At 45.3% G+C, this 13,420-nt stretch overlaps 1 protein-coding gene across 1 annotated transcript in view; it reads right to left on the bottom strand.

Moving 5' to 3' along the window:
• Positions 1 to 12,016, bottom strand: part of NDRG1 (N-myc downstream regulated 1) — a 39,328-nt gene extending 27,312 nt beyond the window's left edge. Inside the window, exon 1 of the mRNA XM_040059083.2 lies at positions 11,961 to 12,016. The gene's annotated coding sequence lies outside the window, so the exon portion shown is untranslated. The remainder of the gene's footprint in view (positions 1 to 11,960) is intronic.
• Positions 12,017 to 13,420: the final 1,404 nt, after the last annotated feature.

Genomic DNA, 13,420 nt, shown 5'->3' with positions numbered 1-13,420 from the left:
AGCCCACAGGAGCATCCAAGCAGTGACAGCAGCATTATTTTTCACTCTGCCCCATGGGTCAACTCGATGCATTTGTCCCTGGGCAAAGATGCTCTGGTGACAGTTTGCAGGACAGCTGGATGCTGCAGAAAGCTACAAAGGGACACACTCAGACTACAAGTTAGCGCTGGAAAAATGTGAGTGCCCATTCACATTCAAATAACTTTGGATTTTAGGAACTCTTCTTGCTAGCTATTCAACTGGGGAGATTTTTGGTAAAAATTAGACTCTAGATTTTAAGTTTAGAGAAATTTTTCATTAACATTTTACACCACCAGTTGAGGCATGAAGACAGGACCAAAACTAACCCCATTTCCAGTGCTTTATACTTCAAATGTACAAGATGACATCAGAGGTACTTGAATGGTCAGGAGACTCAAGTGACTCTGATTCCCCCTTTTCTCCAGGTTTTCCATTACCCATTAGAAATTTTAACCAAAGACTAAGCAGAGAAAAAAAAAAAAAAAAAAATTTGCAAAATTTTGAGAAACTGCAAGTGACATATTAGCAAGTGTTAAATGTTTTTGTGATTGCAGCCATCTACCATTCTACACAGAGAGCCACTGGGCATGGCAGAGAGGAAAAAATAAATGCTGTTGCAACATTTGGAGGTCAAAATATTCATATGCAATTGTACCTATAAACTTTTTTAAATTCAGCAAGTTCTGTTAAGACAAATACCTTAATATTGCACCTAATTCTGCAATAGGGACTAGAAGTGCAAGGGATTTTTCTGTAGTTTTCCCATAGGTGAAGAGAGTAAGAAGCCAGGTCCCCTGCAGTTTTCCAGTAAGAAGTGGCTCAGGGAACAAAGCCACAGCCACTGTTCGTAGAATAGAGATGTTTACATGGGGTAGTTTCAGACTTTCAGGGACTCAGAGCATTGACTACAAATCAGTGAGAAAACTGTGCCAAGAAAGAACAAGATGGATGCTTTTTATAGCCTTAAAAACAATCCTGTTTCCATAATAGTTCAAAGTTACTGCTCTATGTTTCCGAAAGAGCCGGCATTAGGAAGTGCTGACCAGCAGATTGCATGACTGCCACCAAGTTTGCTGAACAAGAGCCCTACCTTCACCAAGTTCTCACTTTTGGAAAGATACCAAAGCCACAATCTTTTCAGATCAGACATTTCCAAGCTCTGGGTTTTCTTTCTGTGCATCAGGAATACCTGAAACATTCCCATCAAGCGTCAACCTTGCCTTAAGGCGGGATAACACCACGCTGTTTGTTCACAGGAGCTGGCAAACAAAGCCCCACTATCTGACAGCGCTGCAAAAAACATCTTATTTTCCAAGGAGAAGGACGGGGAAGTGGCTTTGTACCATCCCTGTCCAGCACAAATTTTATACTTTCTAAATAGGTGCTTTGTGCTGCCCTCTGTTATGTGACAGGGCAGCTCAAAGCTAATGCATCTGCATAGCTCTCCTAAACAGATAACCGTACAAGCATCCCTTTATAGACATTTCAAAGCACTTGCCTCACAGATGCCTTCCAAAGACAAAGTTCATTTATATCTGCTAGCAGTAGCGTAAAGTTGCCAACTTGGAAAAAAACCACTTTTTTTTTCTCTGTTTGGCCAATTCAGCCTGCTGAGAGGTCCCAAGTTCTCCTCTCCAGGAAAAAACACTTCCACGCAGTGGCCACCCACCACCCCGTACCCAGATACCTGTTGCAATTGCTGCTCACTTGTTTAAATTTTAAAATAATTATACTTTGAAGAGAAAACTAAATGTTTAAGACACTTTCTGAGGTGGCAAAATGCTTTAAAACTGATGGCATATCTATCTTTGCCATGTAGTAGGGAAGGCATCAGACTAGGAAGTAAGCAAGGTGTGGGTAAGGGTGAGGTCATCTGTGCAATGGTGTTAATTTCATTCAGAGGCTTTTCTATATCCCTTCCGGCCCAACCTGCTCCAAAACCACTGCTGCAAGTGTCATAACCAAGGCTAATAGCTCAGGAAACTATCAGGAGCCTGATTATTTTGATATTAAAAGTTCAGAATGCATCCCCTCTCCCTCTGTATCATTACTGGAGGGACAATCATTGCTGCAGCCTTGTTTTGGTAGCAGAAGGTACTGGATAAATGTGCAACCTGGCTTTACAGAACAGAGATCCCAGCAAAGAGGCTAAGAAGGCACCCATCAGGCCACCCTCAGACCCCAGCAAAGCTGCAATCATAAATACCAAACGTTAGGTACTATGCATATGTGTGACTGAATTCCTTTCAAGCACAGAGGCAAATCAAGTTCCAAGAGCCCCCATTCCAAACTTCCTATTTCTGAAGGCACATGCAGGGTTGTCCAAGCTTGTGCCCTGGGGTGCACAATCAAACACAACAGCCTCACACCCATGAAGGGCTTGGGGGCACTGCTACCAGCTCTACAGGATTTCTCTGCCCTCACACCCCACAGATTTCTATTTATGTGTTATCATAGAAAACAAAGGGCAACAAAAGGCTCCTGCCTGAGTGCTTCAGAAAGAAGGCAATTTCCTCAAAATTACTTGCTTAAACACTGGCAGCAGAGATTATTCTCCTTTTGAGTACTGATGTGTAGAAGGGTAACCAGAACATCTTGATGGCATTTTCATCTCTGCAAGCTGTGCAAGCAGGAGGGACAGCAATCACTCTGCATGTGGGATTAAATACTCATGAGCATCTAACGGTAAAGAGGAAACAGTTGTGGGCCCCAGCTCCCAAAAACTGGTGTTGTTCTCTTTGGAGAGGGGACCATGTGAAAATTGTGCTCCAGGACCACAGGTAAAAGGTGTTTCCAAGCCACATCACCCTGCACTTTCTCCCTGGAAAACCACAGGTGTCACCAGCACTGTCACGAAGGAAGGTAGGAAGGAGAGGGGTGGCAGAGGTTTTGTGCACCTGTAGCAGCTCCCAAAATAATTATGCAAGGATGAGACAAGGATGGAGAGAGCTAAAATGTCTCCAAAGTCTGAAAAAGTTGACGGGCAAATAGCCACATCAAAAAAATAACCAAGACTCTCAGACCACTGACAAGAAAAGTTACTGTGATGCTCAAACAGCCTTTGAGCCTTCCACAGTCAATTAGATCTCTTCCAGTCATTAACAGTAAGTGCTGTAAACTTGTCTGACTGGCCAAACATAAACATGGTTACTGCAAACTGGAGGAAAGCTTAAAAAAAACAACTTGTCTCCACTAAGCAGAGACTAAACAGAGGCAAGTGGACATCAAGAGAAGCCAGTTCATAGCACCCATGTGCAGTATTGGGCCATAATGCATATCTAAGTGAAGTTTACATCTTGGGTATTTTATAACAAAGTAGACAAATTTACCCTTCCTGTTTGTGAATCAAATGATTCATTTGCAAGCATCCAAACAGTTCATGCATAAGCGTCTGCCCCCACTCCGCCCTGTTTAAACTACTCTTTGTTACAGGCATTGGGATCACAAGGTCCTTTGTGTACAGTTACTGCTTTTCTCTGACACTGTTCTACACAATAAATTACGAAAGAGGTTTTACAGCAGTTCCTCCCCTTTAAAAAAAGGCAAATGACTTCTGACAGTTAAGTAGGATCTGAATAAACAGAGAGCAGGAAGTGCCAAAAGTTGAAGACCCTCAACTACCTGGGACGCTCCAGGCTTCCTTAGCCTCTGGTTACACATTATCTCAATTTCCAACTAAAAGTTAATAACCTGAGACAAAGGAAGTTCAAAAGCAGAACCCTTAAATAGCCTGAAGTTTCAAATGAGACGAGGTCAGGAATCAAAGCATTAAATCAAGTATTATCAGGGAAGTGAAACAGTTACACTGCCTGGTGGTCTCCAGTTCACAGCTGTCCTAGGAGTTGCTATCACCTAGCCCTCTTCAAGCACAGTACACTGCTGATACTCAATTTCATTACATTTTCTAACAATTTTGCTTTTATTTTCTTTCAACCATTTTTGTGAGTTACTCCACCAGCATGTTTTCATGAAGGCTCTAGTTGAAAATGAGAGCTGGCAGCCAAGAAAAAAAAAAAAACAACAAAACATAAATGCGGGTTGTTAGGAGGATAATGTAGCATAACAGTGATTTTTTCCAAGCCAAAAAACCAAGAAGAGCCTTAAGTTTAAACCGTTTTTAAGTTTATGCTATGTGCTAATCAATCTGATTAGGAAACCGAAACCTTTCAGCCAAGAACTCTCCCTGTGCCAGTAACAGCTGGGTGAAGCCACAGGGAGACAGCTGCAGGGACAGAGCCAGCAGCTGACCCAGCACAAAGGCACAGCTGGGGGGACACAGCATCTCCCCCAGCCCCACCTGCCAGCAGCTGGGACCCTCTCCTGCAGTGAGGGAGATCTCCAGGCTCAGCTCCAGCCCACCTCCCCCCTGGCTTGTTTTCACTGGTGCCACTGGCCCCAGTGCATGGCAGACACAGCTCAGCTGTGGTCAGTCTGGGATCAGCCACAGCCTCTGAGCTGCCAGTTCCTCAGCCCAGGGGCTGGTCACTCTCCACAGGCACCACCCGTGCTGGCAGCTGCACATGGATGGCAGCACCAGAGCACAGGGAGCTGGGAGCAGCCCTCCCGTCTGCCCTGCAGATGTTGAGCAAGAAACTGTTGCAATAGAGCTTGCACAACCCTCTCTCTGTGGGATGCGATGAAGAATGCTCCTTAGAAAGCTTGAGGTCCTCCCATGTTTCACAGGAGTAGGAGCTGGCTGTGGGAAGGGTTGGTGAGCTGGCCAAAGGACGTGTGTGGTGTCTGCTGTCCCCACTGCCGCTTTGCTGGACACCCCTGCTGCGTACCCCCTCCCAAAATAATGAGCAGCTATCTGTTCCTAGCTGGCAGGGAAAGACTTCAATGCCTTAGGGCTTTTTCCTATTGTAGTGTTCCCTAATACTACCTACACTGTAACATCACAGCTCAGTGAGGGACAGATTGCAAGCCCTAATGCAGTTCCCAAAAATTCATGCTTCTTTAGCATCTGGCACCTGGAACTGCCTCAGGTCATACCTCTGTGGCAACTGGTCTTGTCTGATAATGCAGAACAAGCGTTCAAGGCCAGGTTGGATGGGGCTTTGAGCAACCTGGCCTAGTGGAAGAAGGGTTGGAACTAAATGACCTTCAAAAAAACAGATTCACCCGTTCACACTGGTGCCAGTGTTGTGCTTTAGCTTTAAAGGGCTCCAGGCCATGCGTGGCAGCACTGGAGGGTGGAAAGGATGAACAGCAATCAGCTGCTTTCCCAGGCTTTGTTTCCTTACACCCACCCCCCCAGCCAGCCTGTCTCCTTCCAGTGCCCCAGCACCCTCCTCTGCATCCATCCCACTGCACACACAAAGGCCCGAAACAAAGATTGAAGGTGATGCACTGATACAGGACCTGACACCTGCTGTGCAGGGTTGGGCTGGGCTTTGGGGGCAGAGGAAATAACAGAGATGTTATGAGGGGGCAGAGATGGATTAGGCATTTCATAACATGGAAGAGTCAGCTTCTGCCGCAAAGATTACGGTCTAAACAGACAAGAAAAAAGCCATTGTTCCTGCAGCTCACAGTGTCAGGACATGTTCCCTGCCCCCTCCTATTCTCAATCTGCCATGCTTTAATAGCTCATAGCTGCTGCCCAGCTGCAGCCGCTTCAACAAGTGGGTGGCTCTGTCAAAGTCAGAGGCAAAAACATACTGAGATTATTCCAGAAGGGAGAGGCTCACAGTATACTCAGAGATGAGGGGTGTTTTCTGGCCCTCTAGGTTGCACCCTCACAAGAATATAGTGGATTCTTTATATATGTTCTGCATTTTCACATTGATGTTGCAATGATGAGGACTTAAATTACAAAGCATCACAGCTAAGGTTGATGATGTTTCTTAATTTATATTTATTCATGAGGTTGTACTATACGGGTTGCAGCTTCTGAGTATATAGACCACTTGTTCTAGCACCTATTAAAATTGCTTGGTCATTGCTTTTACAAGTTCTTTCCCTGCCAAAATGTCTTGGCTGAAGTTTTCCATGATGGGTGCATGAGGATTTTTGCATGTTTGTTGAGGAGAAAAGTATAATTTATGGATATTATTCTGCATGGCCAGATCCCTTTTCTAGGATGAACTTTAGCCCTCTAGAGCTTAATCTGCACTCAAACTTTACACAAGTGGCCATTGTGTTAAGACACATCTTTCATTCTTCCCAAGAAAGTCCCTTTATAAAATTACCCAAATTTAAGCATTTTCACATGCTTAGTCCTGAGTAATTTTCATATTACTCAGGACTACATCTTCCAGTCTTCCACTGCCTACAAGCATCAGCACCCAAGTATTCTCAGGGCCTGAGCACACAGCCTGTACCACAACAGGTGGCACTAATGAGAGAGTGTCTAAATCAGCACCATCCGGTACCAGAATACTCCTTCCCTCTGAAAACAAGCCCTTTCAAAACCCTTCAATGTGGCCAAAAGGCAATTCACCATCCTCAGCTGACTTATTTCAAAGCCTTACCCATATACCCAGGGTATCACAGGCAGAGAGCTTTGTTACCGCTTTCCAGGCTGTGTTTACAAAAAGGGTTGGAGTTATACATGTCCAAGTTTTTATACAGCATTGGAATTTTACACAAAACTTTATAAAACTCATATTGCTTCACATGGGAAAATATGTGTTGCTCTTAAACTGAATCACGTAGGAAAGAAAATATAAAAGGTCATCATAAAATTCTGAAGTGCTTCTACTGCATAATTATTCTCATAGCCAAAATGCCACAACTTTGTCCCAGGCTAAAAATACATCTTAAAATCTAGCAGGGATATGTTACAGCAAAAGCAAACCATATCTAGAGCACTCCAGAACTATGGCAGCAGGAAAATGACATCATTAGTTTGACAAGGTACACACGAGCTTCCTGAAGGAAGCAACCCAAAAACCCACAGCAAGAGCAATAATTCCTTCCTTTAACAGTGCATTTCCCATCTGGATGTCTGCTTACTGGGTTCACAAATAAGAGTTCCTTTGAAAGTTACATCCTACTTTGCTGATTGCTTTTCCAATACAGCTTATGCCCACCAGTAAGCACACTACCAGATGTTACCACTTTTTTGTTTTGAATACCACTGCCTCCCACCTACAGAGTCTTCATGAGGGCATTAAACATCCTTATAACTCAGTCTGTGCTTCCTAAAATTCAGAATTTCTGAAAGTCAGGTTACAAGAGTGGTGAAATGGCAAGGACAGAAAAACCACACACAAGGAATGGTTGAAAGCAAATTGAATGATTTGTTTGTTTTGCAGTGAGTTGGGTTCTCATGCCGCACTCCTAATAACTCCTAATGTTTGGTGCTTCCACTAATCTCTGCATCATCTGTACAGGTCTAGCAGACTGGCCCTTCACATCCATGGTAGAAAATAAGCTGAAAAAGCTATACTTTTGAAGCTATACTTAGGTCAGGCAGGAAGCAGCCTGCTGATGGCTTGGAAGAGTAGTGAATACCCAGTTTTAAAAACAGGCCTTGAAAAGGACAATCTATATTAACTAACTTTCAGCTACCAAGAGAAAAAGCTTGACAGATGAAAAGGATATATTAAAATTTTGACAACTAACTGAAAGGAAGTCGCCCCAAACCCAAAAGAAACATAGGAAACGTGATCAGCTACACAAAATAAGAGCAGCAAAACTGACACACATCCTGCTTAGTACAAAGAGATACAGCTGTGGAAAATTTCTTCAGCACAGGCAGTCCAGCTGCGCATCAGCAAGCACACCACAGAGCACCTCTGCATGGAAAACACCCTCTCTGACGACAAATTCTGGGCATTATCCAAAGGCAACACTCTCCTGCCAGCTGGGAAACAAAATAGGCCTGAACCTGCAGCAGCCCTGAGACAAAAGTAAAACTAAACTCATCATCCTCATCATCCAATACAGGAGCTTGCACATTCAAGCCTGACATTTGGACAATTTCAGGCTCTATTTTTTTCTGTACTCCACACTTGCTGTTCTGGATTAAATGTCAAATGATGTTACTGATTCACATGGACTCTCAGTGCTGGGTTTAATTATGTCATAATAGTACTTACATGATACATGAACACATACTTAGGAAAAGCTCTGAATGGCTCCTTACTGCTGCTTAAAAACCACAGCCAAAGGAAATTACCAGGAGAGATTACCTCCCACTAGCTGTCCCTCACTGAAGTCACCCAGGGCTCTGGAAGTGACACAGATGGGGAAAAGAGCCACCACCATTTGATAGAAGCACCAGGTTCAATAGCCATTATATTCACAGCCATTGATTTCCTAGATGTCTAACCCAGATTTCAGTCATCCATAGGAACGCACACTACTGAACCTGAAAATGAGTTTGCTTACTCAGTCTTTGAAACTGTTGCAGAATATATTCTCCCTAACTTTCCAGTAGTAGCAAGTAATTTACTTGGAACTTTTGGGACAAAGCTTTTGACAGAGAGCAGAGGGGTAACTGCTCTCCTGGACCTGAGCAACCCGATCTAGTGGGTGGCATCCCTGGATGGCAGAGGGGCTGGAACTTGATGGTTTTTAAGGTCCCTTCCAACCCAAGCCCTTTATGATTTTATGATGAGCTACTGAAACTGGAGATCAGCCCCCACCTAACGGTCCAGGGAAATTCTCCACAGAGGCAGGGCTTCAGGGACAGACAGCACCATCCTGCTTTAGGTAAACATTCAAATTAACTCCTAAAGCTGAAGCCAAGGGCAGTCTGTAAGTGCAGTGCCATCTTTTTAGCAAAACAATGACAGGAAAAAAAAAATCAGGGTCTTCTATATTTCTAGATGCTGTGACTGAACATGCAAATTAGATCTAAGAAGTCATCTGGAAGTCTTACTTCATCTCCAGAACCAGTATTTCATCCTTGTAAATGCTAAGCATTAAGCTGTGTTCTCCCTGACAGCAAACAGGCTTCTGCTGCTTTAAGCTTCCAGCTGGGCACATGATGTAAACAGTACTGACCCACCATAATTAGAATTTGTATTATTTTTGAGAGCTTTGCAGTTTCTGCTCATGCTGAAGAGCTTCAAGCCAGCTTCACCCTTTATGTATAATTTCTTTTACTCTATTTTGAGATAACAAAAGCAGGAAATGTCTCATTACATACATGCTCTATGTTTTGTGCTCTAACGAGGGTAAGTAAAAAACCTGTATTTTCTGTGGGAAGCTAGAAGTTTGTCAAAATCGTTTAAGTTAGTCATGAGAAGACTTATGTTACACTTCAAAGAAATTAATCACTTAGGCTTAAAAATCCAAATCAAAGACTTCTTTTCCCAACACTTCACTGCTAATCTCACCTGAACTACAAGAGCAAATTACTTAATTGCCTTATAACTACCTCTAAGGACCAGGTTCCCTTGCCAAAGTGTTCCAAAAGGTGCCCTGTAATCTCCCCATGCAATTGTCATAGTCCAAAAAAGAAACATCCAAAGAGCAGGGTACCTCCCACTGGAGGATAGACAATAGGGGAATCCTGCTGGTTTTACTGAGCATTCATACAATCCACCCACATGGTCTGTCACAGTTTTAGTGTTCCTTTTATTTTGGCAAGAATAAAAAAAGCCATTGTGGAAGGCACAAACTGAAAACCTTCAGAGTTTGTTTTCTGGTAGCCCAGGTGCTGGTTCCCAAAAGCAGCACATGTGGCAGCCCTGCCTCAGCAGAGGGTGACACTTCTGTGGCTATTGCCTAATTCAGTGGACACCTGACATTTTGACATCTCTATCTTGCTGTCATCTTGGTAAAGAGGCCAATGAATGCAAGAAATAAGAACACAAACCCATCTTTCTAAGGGAAACAAATGAAAACCCTGGTTTGTCTAGACCCTTCCTCACCAGCCTGGTTCAACGTCAGTCACTTTGCAGTGCCCATTCTCAGGGGAAGAGCTCATCTTTTTACAAGAGCATGCAATGACAGGACAAAGGGGAATGGCTTTAAACTGAAAGAAGGTCCATTTTAGCTAGATATTGAGAAGAAATTCTTCCCTGAGAGGGTGCTGAGGCACTGGCACAGGCTCCCCAGAGAAGCTGTAGATGCTTCATCCCTGCAAGTGTTCAAGGCCAGGCTGGATGGGACTTTGAGCAACCTGGTCTAGCGGTAGGTGTCCCTGCCCATGGCAGGGGAGTTAAACTAGACAGTCTTTCACAAAAAAAACCATTCTGTGATCTCTCAGTTCAGTAATTGTAGAAATTCCTGTTCAAAGTTTTCAAAGTTGAAATCAAACCCATTCAGTTATCTGCTGCACAAGGAACTCAGATTCAGAAACTAAGGCCTCCAGATCCCCAAATAATTATGCTGTGGCATCTGTTCAGTTTTTACTGAAAAATATTAGATATAAAACCCAAACCCTAAGGCATCTGTCATTACTACATTAAAACCTGCTTTCACTGTATCAAAACACATACCAATTCCTCCTGAACACATTCATGAATTACTCTTCTTTGAGGGCCTGGGCCTCATTAGTACCCTGGGAACTGTACAAGCCTGTAAGAATCACTATTTGTGCTGCATCTACTCCAAGCTTTACCATTTCATCCAAAGTCATTAAATTCTTGCCATGCATGGAACATTATAAAGCATTAGCTGCCTGCTGTTTACCCAAGGATTTCTGATAAAAACACAGTCATTCTATGTCAAACTACATTAGACTCTGGTTAAAAGACCACAAAATCAAAACAAACCACAACAACAAAAAAATCCACACCAAAAAAACCCCTCTGATGGAAATACCAAAAAATATACCAAATCAAAAGAGCCCCCCCCCCCCCCCCCCCCGCCAAAAAGGGAAAAAATCAAAACAAAACACAAAAAACAACCACCAAACATGTTCCCAGAGCCAAGTTCAAAGTGCATTGCTTAATGCCACTGGCTGAAGTTTTGATGCAAACTATACCTGTAACAGCCAAGGCAAAAACAGCAAGGCAGGCATCTCAGATGTTTACCTGAAGCACTTGATAGCTCCACTCTACAGGTTATTTCCATTGTTTGCCCTCAACAGTGAGTTTTGCAGCAGCTGTGTATCTCTGACACACTTGGATACACACAAGAAAAAGTTGATAAAAAGCCAGAAGAAAGCAAAACAATCAAAACACCATGCAGAGAACCTGGACAGACAGCTTCAGGTTGCCTTTGACTTCTTCCATGTCATTACAATTGCATTTTCTAGGTTCAAAATACAGTTCCTATTTAAACCTGAGAAAGAAAATCATCAAAATAACATAGGTGATAAATACTTCTACCTGAAGTCCTGCCCTGGGGATGGGGTGCTAAACAGGGCACTGAGATATTTGTGAAATAGCGGGTTATGCAGTGAGCAATGCCAACTTGCAACTGCTCCATAGGAAAACTGAACCATGATGAAAAGCATTAACCAAAATGCTCCTCCTTAGCAGAAGTGAAATCTCTTATTTCATCAAGCCCGGTGCGCGGCTGCGCCTCCAGGGCAAAGAGCCCTCAAGTGCCCCGAGCCGAGCCTGGACGCACGGGAGAAGAACTGTGCCTGTGGCCACAGGCGATGACAACAACCCCCTGAAACAACTGCCCGGACACCGGCCAAGGCTGTCCTGCGCTCCAAACCCCGCACAGAGGGGCGAGAGCAGAGAAACACGAGCAATCACCACCGGGCAACTTCTGTAGAGCAAGTCCGTGCTTCGGCTTCACAGCTGCTCTCCATCCCATCCCACCGCTACCCGGGAGCCTGAACTTCGGCAGCAGCCCCCGCTCCCGGGCACCGCCGGGTCCGGCTCCGTGCGCTGCCCGCTCCGAGCCGCCGAGAGCCACCCGTGCCCCCGGCACCCAGAGAGCTGCTCGGAGCGACGGGGAAAGGGAGGGAGCTTGAAGGAAGAGGAGGAGGGTGATGCAAGGATGCGCGCTCGGGGGGACTGCGAAGTCCCACACTGCGGGGGTAGGGGAATGGATGGACAGAAAGATGGACGGATCTCCCTTACCTGCCGCGCTGCCGCTGTCCCTGCGCCGCCCGCGCCGCTCCAGCCGCCGCCCGCGGCCGCGGGGTGCATTTATAGCCCCTGCCCCGCCCGCCGGGCGGTGCCGCCGCCAACAGCGGCCCCGCCCGCCGCCTCCGGGCTCGCCCCGGCGGCCGCGGGTGTTTGCGGCGGCTGTGCCCCTGTGTCCGGCCCGGCAGGGGCCCTGGGTGTCACCAAGGAGCCCCGACGCCCACCCGCAAGCCCTCTGCTCCCTGGCCGCGCAGCCCAGGCGGAGGGCGCTCAGCGCCGGCATCGCGTTCCCGGGCTGGCCGGAGAGCAGCCGGCGGCGGAGACCCGCGTCCCGCTTCCCCGGGTAGCCGGGGCTTCCCGCGGTTTGGCGAGGAGAAGGGAGTGTGTGCGAGGGCTTGCCCAAGGACCGAGCAGCAGCCCTGGGAAAGGCTGAGCCGAGGATGGCGACAGCGGGGGCCTGGCACAGGTGGTCAAAGTCCTGCGGACATGCTTCTATACAAAGTCTTTTTACCAGAGCTGAGAAGTCTTGTACTCTAACATTAAAATGACTACTAGGAAGGAGCTGTAATTGCAGGAGGGAAATGCCTTTGCACATTTCTGGTGAAGTTCAGAGGGTGCAGCGGGTGCTGCAAGTGCTGAGTGAGTTTCCCAGTGAGCAGCCCTTTGGCAAGAAGCGCAGCTAATCGTTTATTCCAAAAAAGAGGCCCTCGCCTGCTGAGCAATGAGTATCTCTGTATACAGTTCTGTGCGTAGCCATCCGCCAAGAGGCGGGTTAAACTGTCACGGCCTGAGCTGCTTTTTTCTGTGACTTTTCTGTAAAACACTCTTCCCCCAAGTGTGTGATTTCACTTAACAAACTTCACTTTTAAGGCATGTTACTATATGACCCAAACACATGAAATCTGCAGCATGTTGTCATTCCCCCTTGTGAAGTGGCCTGAAGAGGAAATCAAAAATTCCTCAAACTCTGAAGCTCTGTTAAACTCTCAGCCTCCATTTTCTCAGCTATATAACAAGGTTATTAAGTCGACTCTACAAAAGCTTGCTTCTGTTCAAATGCATATGAGCTTCTCTCCTCCTAAGTCGGCTTCTGCACCTGAGTCAGAAACTGCTGCCTATGGAAGTAGAACCCTGGAAGTCTGGTTCCTTTTACACCACAAAATTATGGGAGATTATGTTGTGCAGCAATAACTCTGAAGCATTACCAAGTGTAGAATAAAGAAAATGTCTTGTTTTCTTCCCTTTGATTAGTTAATGTCTGAAAGGATGAAAAGTATTTCTGACCAATGCAAGAGAGCATTTGTCATCCTAAGACAGCACTGTTCTATATGCGCTTTATTTGTTTTTTGAATGATAAAAGGCCTAATCTTTTTCATAATCGTTTTAAACTGTGATGCCAGGAAACCAATGAAACCATCACAAATAATTTCATTTGCAACTGAGCCTATTTTGAA

This window comes from Hirundo rustica, chromosome 1 (genome assembly GCF_015227805.2).
Source record: "Hirundo rustica isolate bHirRus1 chromosome 1, bHirRus1.pri.v3, whole genome shotgun sequence".
In the NCBI taxonomy this organism is placed as follows: Eukaryota; Metazoa; Chordata; class Aves; order Passeriformes; family Hirundinidae; genus Hirundo; species Hirundo rustica.
This window is presented reverse-complemented; position numbering and strand designations above follow the sequence as displayed.